The sequence below is a fragment of the Archocentrus centrarchus genome, chromosome 15 (assembly GCF_007364275.1).
Source record: "Archocentrus centrarchus isolate MPI-CPG fArcCen1 chromosome 15, fArcCen1, whole genome shotgun sequence".
Lineage (NCBI taxonomy): Eukaryota > Metazoa > Chordata > Actinopteri > Cichliformes > Cichlidae > Archocentrus > Archocentrus centrarchus.
This window is the reverse complement of record NC_044360.1, coordinates 23839388-23850577: the sequence shown is the minus strand read 5'-3', so window position 1 is coordinate 23850577 and position 11190 is coordinate 23839388.

The window sequence follows — 11190 nt, the reverse complement described above, 5'->3', positions numbered from 1 at the left end:
AAATAATTAACTTGAATTAAAATGTTTATTTTACCGCTCTGTGTGCTAAATCACCAGATTAACTATTTTCTGCAGCGTTAATCTCTTGTCCTTTTTGCAACAGTTTTGCATTTTGCTGTTTTTTTTTCTTTCTTATTTTCTTTTTTATTTTATTCACTCAATAATAAATGTGAATAGTTCATGTAACAACTAAAAGAAACCATGAATGAAAAGGAGCAGAAAGAAGTATAAACTTATAATATCTGCCCCCTATTCATATAAAAAGAAAATTAGCTATTCAGCTCAGAAGCCTATTACAGACATTTCAGGTACACACACACACACACACACACACACACACACACACACACACACACACACACACACACAAAAACCAAAACATAACAAAACATCACATTTTAAGGTTCTTTAGAGATTTTTGACCACCACTTTATCATCATCAGATAATATCTCAGATTGGAGTAGGTGGCACTGGTTATTGGATCTGGGAAGTGGCCCTTTTAGATCTATTAGATGCTGCTGGCACCGCCCCTTTCATGTGAGTGTGCAGGCGAAACCCTGGGTTAACTTAGTGAGTTGATAACCAGCTTCATGTGACCACTTATCCTGATGGCCAGTGTTACGGTAGGTGAACCCAGATAACAGAAAGACGCCCTGTCTTGTTTTCCTTGTTCAGCACTTTGGTCAGTGCTTGCTGTTTTTAAAGTGCTTTATAAATAAAATTGGCTTGGCTTGGCTTGGCCCTGGGTATGAGGAACTCGCTTCATGGTAAGGGGGGTCCTGTTGGTCATTCCCTCATCAGGCCTCTGTGTATCTTTAACACAGCTTCTATGTCCCGTTACTTTCTCCTGTGCTTTTGAATTTTTGTCTATTTCCTTTTTGGAATTTGCTACTTTTAGACTTTATTAAAGCAAAATAAAAGGCTCCTTTTTTTTGTCTTTGTTGTGGATAAGAATTTGGGTTCTCTCCACATTCAGCCCTAACAGTCAAAGATCTGAATCACAATATAAACAGCAACAGTTTTGTGTTGTGGTTGTGATTTATGCCTGTGTTGCAATACCCTCCCGCGTACCACGGGATGAAAGGTTACTCTTGATGAAGACCGATTTCCTGAATCAGATGCTCTGCTGATGTTTCCTCTGACTTTGTCCAATTCACACTCCCCTTTAGATAAAATGGCCACACCAGATAAAAATGGTATTGATAAAATTTATTGTGTATGAACCAACCTGGAGAACTGTTACACCCTTTAGATACCTTTAGATTAATGATCTCCCTTCTTAAGTTCATGATCTCAACTACTAGTTCCAAGTTGAATTCAAAAAAAATTTTTTTTGAGACTAAAACAGAATGATTTTGAATGTTTCAGCTTTGTAATTGACAAGTTGCTGTCACATGAGAATATCGTGTCTAAAGGTTCTCAATAAGATCCATCACTTGTTTGTGAAAATGCAGAATTCAGGCTTCAAACTGGGACAAACCAAATGTCATCTTCTGTCTATAGTTCAGGATTTGGACACCTGAAAATGTCCTTAAGGACAACAGCAGAGTGCAATGAAGGAAGGAGTAAAATTAGAGTTAAGGACACCTGAAAATGATGTCCTTAACTCTAATTTTACTTCTTCTGTCATTGCACTCTGCTGTTGTCCTCATGAGATGTCTATGAGCAGTAGTCATTAAAAAAATCCTGTTTGCAATAAATTTTGTAATAATTTGAATCAGATTAAAAGAGGTTCACTTGAAGTTTGCTTATTAGCCCTCTGATTAAAATGTTGATAACGCTGCCTTTTCCTTTATCAGCTGGCAACTGTGTCTCTGTTTTGAATTAATTTGGATCAGGAGTCAAATTACTTCCATGGGAATTAATCAAAACCTTCTCAGAGAAGACAAGAGTCGATGAATCAGTCGCTCTAGTCCTTCTGAGCACATAAGGACACACAAGGACATCTCCAACTCTTTCACTGAGGAGCAGTTCAGTGTTCTGGATGCAGTGATAAAAGTGCGACTGTGCTTTTCTGTGAATGGACAAATGACTAATAGTTTTTTTTGTTTGAGTTGCTTCCTTTATTTCACTGCTTCTTAGCAGAATATGTTTGGAGTGTAGATTCCATTATTTCCAAAACACAATACACATGAAAAACTTTTCTGTCCCGTTGGCACTGTAGCTCATACTTTTAGATTACTTACTTGTATTGTCTCCAGTCAAAGATATGAGAAATTTCTCTACACATGCTGTGAAGCGCTATGAGATTTTTAAGATGTTTTGCAGAACCACCGACAGCTCTGGCTCTTTTGTTGATTGCGATTCTTTATCATTCAGTTGGTATATTACACCATATAGCATCTGGAAATTATGTGATGCTTTTGAGTTCTTATCAAAACATGGCATGGTGATTTTAAATGTCTGGCTCTTTTGCCGTTTGGCTGCTAACAAGTCTCAGGGGCTGAAAGTGGCTGTCAGATTGTTGTGGAGCAGGCAGAAATGGCCTCTCCCCCGGACAATGGAAATTTCAAAGAGGCTGCCTGTGACAGTTTTGATAACTCAAGGCTTGCAATGATTGCCCAAGGTGTGCAGAGGTAAGAAAGCAACTTCACCAGGAAGCTGTATTATTTCATTCTTGACTTTTTTCATACATAAAACAACTGCAACAGCATGAATAACTTTAAGGAGAGACTGCCAAAAGGTATATCCAGCTACTCTAATTAAAATATCTCTTTTTTGCTCAATCATCACATGCAAATCCTAAGAAAATGGTTGCAAAGGACTGTGGGTGTGAAATGCAGGACTTTGAATCCAGAGACCAGGTGCTGTATTAATCTGGCTTCCTAGTACAAAGAGTTGCTCCTTGTGATCAAATTCTAAGAAAAATTCTTAGAAGTATGAAATTATCAAACAATTTCCTCTGTCATTTAAGACTAGATCAGAGACATTATAAGACAGAAATTATGCTCTCTGAATCCTCAATTAAAATATAATAATTCTACAGAAGCAAAGATGGTGGTAAAAAAAAAACTTCTGGGGGGAGGGGACATTTTTTAAAACCTTATTTTGCAGCAATAACAGCAAACTCAGATTTGACTAGTCCAAAGATGAAAGGACTTTTAAGTGGATTTCTGGGAAATGGCAGAAAGACAAGGTCATATAACGCTGTGTTGCACGCAGAGTGTGGACCCAGGAGACAGGACTTAAACTCAAAAATGGTTTTAATGCTGAAGGAGCTGGGAATATCAAACTAAGAATCAAGGAACACATGGAACTGATTAACACACAGCATGTGGGATGAGAGGAGAACATGACAAAGAACTGAGGAAAATTGAGGTTTTAAATACACATGAGGGAATTAAGGAGGAGACATCTAGGAAAACAAGATACAGGTGAACAGAATCTACGGTACGCACACATGAGATGAGACAAGAGACTAACAAAATAAGACAGGAAGTAACAAAACACTGAGACAATGGCTAACATATGAACTTGACACAGAAGGGAAGGCAAAGAAAAATAAGAGACCAAACCAAATAACCCTGAGCAGAATGATATCTGAAAACAGACATTAACTGAAACTCGAGGACCAAATCATAACCAAGAACATAGAAACTCCTGCACATAATCCAAAAAAACCCTCTTAACTAAGGAGGAAGAATAAACTCAAATCACTGGGTCAAAGAACCAGGACCATGACAGACAAAGAAATGGCAGAATTATTCTCCAGTGCTGAATGACAGTGAGCTAAGGAAACACACTAGATTAGATGTGGAGGGATAATGTTTGCGTTTGATCTCATTAGAAATGAGCTCAAATCTTTTCCCAGTGTAATACTACCAGAGATGAGATACAAGATATTTGGCTACTGGAGAAATGCAACGGTGCAGCAGTGATGACTTGCATCTGTCAGAACTCTTCAACTGCAGAGTGATCATACGATACTGTGACACCATTCATTTCATCAGAAAAAGTAAAAGAAATCTAAGCTAGTTATATCAGTTATGTTCTAGGCTACTTTTAAGATATGGCTTCCAACTGATTGAACAGACATGCTCATTAGTATATACAGTATTCATTATGTTGTCCCTGTGGTTTTTCTCTGTTTCCCTCCCACAGTCCAAAGACATGCATGCTAGGTTAACTGGTGAGTGAGTTTGTATAGTCTAAAGAGAACAAATGATAAAAATGCTGCGCAGTCCCATATGCATCTAATGGGACACCTGTCACTGGGGCTGCATGATCATGGACAACATGATAATCACAATTATTTTTGTTCAGTATTGATATTACCATTATTTGTTACAATTATTCATTACTTTTTGTGGCAAATAATGTTTTTTTATTGCACTGTCATGTAAAGAGAGCAGTGCTTTCATATTGTCACATCTGGGTTCTCTCCTTATTCACGTCATCTCTTAGAAGAAACACACACACACACACACACACACACACACACACACACACGCACACAAACATTCACATGTTCGCACGCACGCACACACACACACACACACACACACACACACACACACACACACACACACACGCACACAAACATTCACATGTTCGCACGCACACACACACACACACACACACACACACACACACACACACACACACACAATAAAAATAATAGCATCCCTCCAGCTTTTGATCAGACCATGGACAGCTCCGGTTCATATTAAATATGAACTTTTATAATCGTCCACTTTAAATATATGTAGCAAATATATGCATACAGTGTAATGTGGAGGAAGGGGCCATAAACTGGGCTCCTCCTACTAAGAAACTGCTCCATAGTCTCAGTGGCTTGGCTTGTAAAAAACTCTACACTATTAAGGAGGTACATTTTTTTTATTGGCATAAAGCAGGAGACAATTAACGGAATTACCAATTTGTTCACTAACACTTTCCCAACATGCTGCATGTTTCCCTTTCAAATATGACCACAACCAAGTAACCAAGCAGTTCTTCTTTTGCCCATGACAGTAAAGGTCAAAGAACAGTGACTTTAGCCAGTGTTTGATTATTACTCAAAAGAGTAATGTGCTAACTAACACTAACATAAATCTTTATCCTAATGCAGACAAACACAAGAGTTTTCTTTTAGTGTTTAAACTTTAACACAAAGTGAACAGCAAAGTTGAAAACTGTGGAATCATTATCAGTATATGTGCATGAGAAGTGGGCCAGGTGATGGAGCCACAGTAGAGTTCACAGGAATGAGGGAAGCGCTAAAAAAGCCATCAAAGATAAAACTTTTTTTTTTTTTAAATCCAGTGGACTCACTTCACTTCAGTTCTTTGTATGTTATAACTTCACGCTTTTCTGCAACTAGCTGATGGACCAACAACAGCACAAGCAATAGTATCCCACAGATACGGCTGCACCACATAAACTTGACACTGCCCCATATCTGACAACAGGCGCTCTTTGCAGGAAGACAGGCAATCCAAAGCTGCCAACAGACTGCCAACACGCTACCACAGCTGAACCATAATTTCTCCTGAGCTGGATTGATACGCAGATGTGCTGCTGTGTTTTTCTTGGCCTTTTCATTAATTATACTGCAGTTTGTGGTGTCTTATGAGGCAGTTGAATAAGTTAGTTGTGCTGCAGACACACCTCTACAGCACTTCTTGCACAAGTTCTTCTTGGGTAACATCACTTGTGCTAAATCCAAAGTATTGTTTACATTTGATTTTGGCTGTTGATCTATCTTTTAGTGTAGTGTCACATGCAGACTGGTCCAAGAAACTTAAAGCTGCAGGGAAAGGCTGTGATTGGCTCATGTAGGCATGTGGTCAGGTGCTGATTTATGGAGTGCTTGATTTGCGTTGCGTTTTAAATAGAGCATGCCTTTTAAATATTGTTAGATCACGCTCATTTAATTGTAGGAAGCCAAAATCATGATCGAGATTAAAATTTGATTAACTGTGCAGCCCTACCTGTCACCTTAGCTGTGCCAGGCTCATGAATGATGTTAAGGCTGTATATAAATGATGGATGTAGTTTCCGGGTCTGAAAAGTAAAGCCAGTGCAGAAGTGTCTTAAACCTGCACTGTTTTAATCTGCAGCAGGCGGTGACTCCTCTGGTTGCAAAAGGACTTCCAGTTTAAAGTCAATGGGACAGCAGCCATTAGCTCATCTGCCCCGTGACCTCAGTAAACACTGATAATGTCTGATAACTCAAGGGCTAATTACAGGTCACAGTGAATAAAACATGAAGTTCACTTTCTAAATGAAAAATTTAAAACAGGATTTGGAAACATTCCTTTTGAAAACAATGAGTGATGCTACAGACCGAAGACTAATATTGCCCGCAATCTCTGGCTGACTGACTGCTGACTTCGCTGCTATTAGGTGGGATACAGGTCACAAGGTGCTGCTAATATATAAACTCTTTTACTATGTGACAGATCTGTGCTCAGGTTAGACCAGCCCTTAATTTGTAGGCTTCCACAAACCTATATCTAATAATAAACTTATAAATCATCTGAAAATACTCTTTTCATTACTGGCATCTTTCAAGGTTGTTTTTAGCCTTTGTAACTGTCCCCTCCTCGCAGCTCCGTCCTCTCCTCGTGCAATAGCTGAAAAATGTGATTAGATTTCAAAATAGGGGCATAACACTTGGAAAGTGAAGAATGTCAGTACCTGGTGAAGTGATCCTAAAGTCATTGGTATTGATCAACAACACTGTCATCTCCCCTGTAGATGGATGGTGGTCATTCAGCACTCTGGAGCCAGTAAAAATTTTAGTTATTGCTCTTTAAAATGTGCCCCATCTCCTCCCGGGGTCTAGAGCGGCATGGGAGGAGCTGACAGAGGAAGGTAAAAAAAAAAAAAGAAAAAGATTTTTCATGGAATTGGTGTGACTGAGTTGTGGATATGACAGACAGTGAGTGAGATGTGAGTGAATTATGAAAAGAGGGGGTTGTAAGCGGGCCTTGACTCTCCTGCTCACTCAGGGGGAGACTGCGGCCTGGTGTGTCAGAAAGGTTGGAGGAGGTGGCGTAATAACCCTGTCCCCCCCCCCCGTTTGTTTTCCCTTTTGTTAAATCTTTATGATGATAGATTACAAAATAGATTTAGGTGTCCTTTTGAGGGTGATATATTCGGTTATTTTATGAGTTAATCTATACCTCTAATTTTTTATTCCGTCTCATTTACATCTAGTACTTGCCTATCTAGCGTACAGTAATAATCATAGCCTTTAGTGCTGGGTGTCATTTTATAAGACGCTGTGTGTGTATGAGAGAGAGGGAGCATCACACCCCATGTCATAACCACCAGCAGGACTTCACTGACAAGGGCAGCAGCCTGTAATTTAATCTGATGGCTCCCCCCTCCTTCCACACAGCTCTGAAGGTCATCCTCCTCACTGATAAGAAAGCTGAAAGAAAAGCGTTTTCGCAAGTGATAATCAACTGCTTATTCCTTCAAATGCCATGCCTGAGAAGTGGCTGGCACAATTTCACCGTAATACAAGCTGTCAGGTGGTTCTGTGTTGCTCGAGGGGGATTTGTTGCTGCAAGGTTTCATTCAGAGGGTGTTAGGCTGACGAGCAGAATTGATTGAGGTGGTTTCGGTTTAAAAGAGCAGCAAAGTGAGACATAAAAGCTGATGAACAATAGCTGAGGAAAGGAGCTGGCTCTTTATGAAGAAGACAAATTGGTAGAAATATAGCTTCAATATTTATGCCGAAGCGTTGCAGGCAACACGCTCTTGGTCAGTTCACATCCAATGCCACATTTATCATCTTGGTAACAGTATGCCTTTTGACAAGTTATGAGATTCACTCCTATCTAAATATTTATTTATATGCTACGTGTCTGGAGGAATAACAGTGTATTTGAAGTCTCCTCTGAAGCTGTGCAGAGCTATTCTTCTCTCTGGACTGAGTTTATAGTGGGGAGAGCAGAAGACAGGGAATACAACCGCGTGGATTCAGTTCAGGATCGATTGCATTAAAAACGCAAAGCAGCAAAGCGACTTCAAAGAGAAAGGCAGACCAGCTATACATAGAAGATGGATAAGTTGCAAGAGAAGTTAACAGGATTCTTTGGATACAGGGAAAACATACAAGCTGTTTCAAGTGAGTCCAAGTTGTTGGATTACTTTGACTTCATACACATTAGCCATCTAGAGTAAATTTCACAAATATTTTCTTTAAGCTGATGGATCTGCATCTCAGTGGATCATGAAATAAAAAAAAACAAAACAAAAAAAACCCCCAAACTTCAAACCTGCACAGTTGGAGTCAGCTTTGAAAAATTATCTTCCCTTTAACTTATGTTGCCAAAAGTATTCCCTCACCCATCCAAATCATTGAATTCAGGTGTTCCAGTCACTTCCATGGCCACAGGTGTATAAACCAAGCACCTAGGCATGCAGACTGCTTCTACAAACACTTGTGAAAGAATGGGTTGCTCTCAGGAGCTCAGTGAATTCCAGCATGATATTGTGATAGGATGCCACCTGTGCAACAAGTCCAGTCATGAAATTTCCTCACTACTAAATATTCCGCAGTCAACTGTTAGTGGTATTATAACAAAGTGGAAGTGACTGGGAACAACAGCAACTCAGCCATGAAGTGGCAGGTCACAAAATCACAGAGTGGGGTGCATAATGCACAGAGGTTGCAGCTTTCTGCAGAGTCAATCACTACAGACCTCCAAATTTCATGTGACCTTCAGATTAGCTCAAGAACAGTGCAAAGAGAGTTTCATGGAATGGGTTTCCATGGCTGATCAGCCGCATCCAAGCCTTACATCACCAAGTGCAATGCAAAGCATCAGATACAGTGCTGTGAAGCATGCCACCACTGGACTCTAGAGCAGTGGAGACTTGTTCTCTGAGTGTCATTCTTCTCTGTCTGGCAATGTGATGAATGAGTCTGGGTTTGACTGTTGCCAGGAGAAAGAAATTGTCTGACTGCATTGTGCCAAGTGTAAAGTTTGGTGGAGGTAGGATTATGATGTGGGGTTGTCTTTCAGGAGTTGGGCTCAGCCCCTTAGTTCCAGTGAAAGGAACTCCTAATGCTTCAGCATACCAAGACATTTTGGACAATGTCATGCTCCCAACTTTGTGGGAACAGTTTGGAGATGGCCCCTTCCTGTTCTAACATGACTGCACACCAGTGCACAAAGCGAGGTCCATCCCAGCCAGCATGCATGGGTGGGCCCCACATGGGGTTATTGTGGGCTACATGGGTAATGAGTGGGCATGGGATTTATCTGAGCAAAATGCATGAGGCCCATATGGTTAACCTAAAATGGGACCCATATTGTTGGCCCATTTGGGCTAAAAGTATGGGCCCTATTCAGCATTGATGTGGGCTAACCAGGAATGGGATAGAAATGGGCAACATTATGTGGGACCCATGTGGTTTTAGTACAATGGGCCCAGAATGGGAAGCCCATGTGGACTGATTATATTTAGCCCATGTGGCATAAGCATGGGCTGACCATACATGTGTTGGACCTGGGCATGGTTATTTAGGCCCTAGTCCATTTATATGTGGGCTAACTGGGAATAGGATAGAAATGGGCACATTATGTGGGACCCTGTGGTTTTAGTCAGTGGCGGTCCTAGCCTGTTTGGCGCCCTGGGCGAGCATTCCCGCCGGCCCCCCCCCCCCCCCCCCCACACACACACACACAATAGCGATCGCCGCACTACTACACTTGGGGGGGTAATGAGCGACTGCTGTGTGGTGTATGTAGCTTTCTGCCATTGTCTGACAGACAGGCTTTAACAGAAGGTCCCCCCACCATCACAGGCACACTCAGAATTTCTTTTAAATTTTTATTTGAAAAAACATGGAAGAAACTGAAATATTACACAGCTTCTGCTTAACTTTATCTTTGCTTGTTTCTCCTCTTCTTCTTTTCTCTTTTTCCTAAACTGTGCACCTGATGGCTTTGACCTTTTCCCTTCCATCTGCCACAATTCGCCACCACCACCGCCCATCCCCAGGGTTGTCAGATCTGACTGACAGTTGCCAGCCCAACACAACAAAACCTCCACTGAAACTCATGTTAATAGCACCAGGTGTGATATATATTTAAATATACAAGCTTTGGGTAACTTGTTAAAATTTTGGCTGCTTTTCACCATATTTGGTAGGTTTTTAGGAAGTTTTTATTGTAAAATTATATATCTATATAATTTTATAATTATATAGAAATATCTATATAATATTCCACCCCAATGTGTTCACAAGCTGCCCAATCTGGCAACACTGCGCCATCCACCAACATTTGTCCAAACTGTCTAGATTCGTATTTGTGTTATTTTTTTATCAGGATTCGGGTTCACACAAATACTGTGATTTAATGACCATATTTACAGTATTATAAATGAAATTGGCTTTGTGTTCTATCAGTTGTGTGCATCTAATTTTATTAGACGCACAGATTCATTCTGTGGAACATGGGAGGAAAAAAAAAAAAAAAGAGTCAGTTTTGCATATCTCGCAAAAGTTTTGCGAGATCCTGAGTTACTTTTGCGAGATCTCGCAAAACTTTTCAATATTAGGACATACACTTCGCGTTAATCTTGATATGGCAGTGTCCGTGAGGATAAAAGGTTTGGCAAGAGACTGCCAGCAAAAGTCGCCTTTATTTATAATTCAGCGGTTACTGTTGGCTGTAACCAGGCCCAAACTGTACAGGCATGAATGAATGAACCCGGCTGACAGTCTCACTCTCACGCCATCACTGCTTCACTCGACTCGCACCCCAGGCTGAGAGGAGAAGGGGGCGGGGCAGCGCTGTGTGTGTGACGGTCGAGTGAAGCAGTGACAGCGAGACAGAGAGAGAATCCCCCGCCTGCCCTTTCCTTCTGTTACAACCTGTCTGACCATGGCAGAAAGCTACATGCAATACACAGCAAGCAGAGGGCGCCCATTATCCCACAAGTGGAGTAGTGCGGTAGGCGTTGCTGCGGCGATCGCAATGCGTTGGGGGGAGGGGGGCGGTCATGCCGCCCTAGATGAAATGCCGCCCTGGGCGGCTGCCCATGTCGCCCATATCAGAAACCGCCACTGGTTTTAGTACAATGGGCCCAGAATGGGAAGCCCATGGGGGCTGACTGTATTTGCCCCACATGGTATAAGCATGGGCTGACCATACATGGGTTGGACCTAGGCATGGTTATTTAGGCCCTAGTCCATTTATATGTGGGCTAACTGGGAATGG